At 45.7% G+C, this 1,455-nt stretch overlaps 1 long non-coding RNA gene across 1 annotated transcript; it reads right to left on the reverse strand.

Annotated features, from left to right (window-relative positions):
• Positions 1-153: 153 nt before the first annotated feature.
• On the reverse strand, positions 154-1,373 carry LOC109527602 (uncharacterized). The gene is made up of 2 exons (XR_002170557.1): positions 1,181-1,373; positions 154-1,009 (listed from the first exon to the last, which is right to left on the reverse strand). It is a non-coding gene; the product is annotated as an uncharacterized LOC109527602 (long non-coding RNA).
• Positions 1,374-1,455: the final 82 nt, after the last annotated feature.

The following is a 1,455-nucleotide window of genomic DNA, read 5'->3' on the forward strand; positions in this document are numbered from 1 at the left end:
CTGCCCGTTTTTCTTCAGCGTGTTGAGCTGGGGGGAAAAAAAAAAATATGAAAAGCACCCCGGTCGAAAAGTTCCTGGATCGTGATGACGACGGATTCATGAACTGAAGTCTTTTTTTTTTTTTTGGTTCTTCTTCCCCATTTTGTTTTTTCTTTTGGGGATTGTTTGTTTTTGTTTTTGTTTTCTTACCAAAACGTTAGGCAAAGAACCCAGTCGTGGACTTGCTTTGCTGTGCTCTGTGTATTTATTTTCAATTAAAACAAATACATTTCAACTTTCTCTCTTCTTCATTTTTTTATGACAGTGAGCAATTTCCATCCTGTCGTATTGCCGCCGCCCCTCCCCCGTTGTCAATGCTGAAAATGCTTTCAAATAAAAAAAAGAAAAAGGAGTGAAACCACACCTTACATTGACAAAACGATCAACATCCACGATCGTTGGCGATCTTTTCTGTCACTCGACAATCGCTCCATATGTTAAACAACTCACAATCAAAAACGAAGACGAAGCATATTTGAAAAAGATTGACAAGAAAAGGCTCGAAAGAAAAGAATTCCATGAAGTCAAAACAAAACGTGGCATTTAAAAAAAAAAAAAAAGCAAAAGAATCAGCTGGAACAATTGCCACCTTTGACAACAAGTAGCTGAAAATTGCTCATCGACGACACGGGATTGTGTTGTGCGGGGGATTCGGATCGTGACTTAAGACGACGTGAAGCACACAAGTTTGATTGCGGTTGAATTTTTTTTATTTTTTTTGGGAGTAGCAAAACAAAAAAAACAAAATCTGTGACAAGCACATCGGCACGGAGATCCTTTTTGTCCATTTTGCCGCCAAACGGACAATCCGGATTGGACCCGCCCGTCCTGACCAGAAAAGCGTTTTGATGACACGGAAGGCATCCTTCGTGGGCCCGACCCGTTTAGGCCGCGTCGGTTGCGGATTGGGCCCCCCGTGAGAGGGGGAGCTTTAGTCCGGCAGGGCGGGAGGCCAGTCCACGTCGACGGACTGCGGGACAGGAAACGGACACAAGAATTGTAATTTTCAATTTCAAGACAATCTCGCAAGCAAAGACCGAGTTGCTTTTCGACGGATATAAAGGTGGATTTCTTTCAGACGTTTTTTCAAAGCGGCCACCCGACAAATAAGAGGGAATGGGAGCCCGAGCGCGAGACCAACCTCCACATCAAGTTCCAGTATGTCGGCGTGCGTGTCGAGTAGCTGACACAAATTTGGTTTCGTGCGGCCAAAGTCGCCGTGGACAAACTCCTTGATGTAGCTGAGGGGGGGGGGGAAACTTGAGGAGAACAACTTGAAAATTGGAGAGAAAACAAAACAAAACAAAAATTGAAGTCGGGAGGCGCAACCGAGAGTCGGTCGGTCAAGTCCGAGGGGAGGGAGCGAGGAGGAAGAAGAATCGGGAGACAGCGAGCCGGCCGGCGGGTGAAGGCCAC

The sequence above is a fragment of the Hippocampus comes genome, unplaced genomic scaffold, assembly GCF_001891065.2.
Source record: "Hippocampus comes isolate QL1 unplaced genomic scaffold, H_comes_QL1_v1.1 scaffold301, whole genome shotgun sequence".
NCBI lineage: Eukaryota > Metazoa > Chordata > Actinopteri > Syngnathiformes > Syngnathidae > Hippocampus > Hippocampus comes.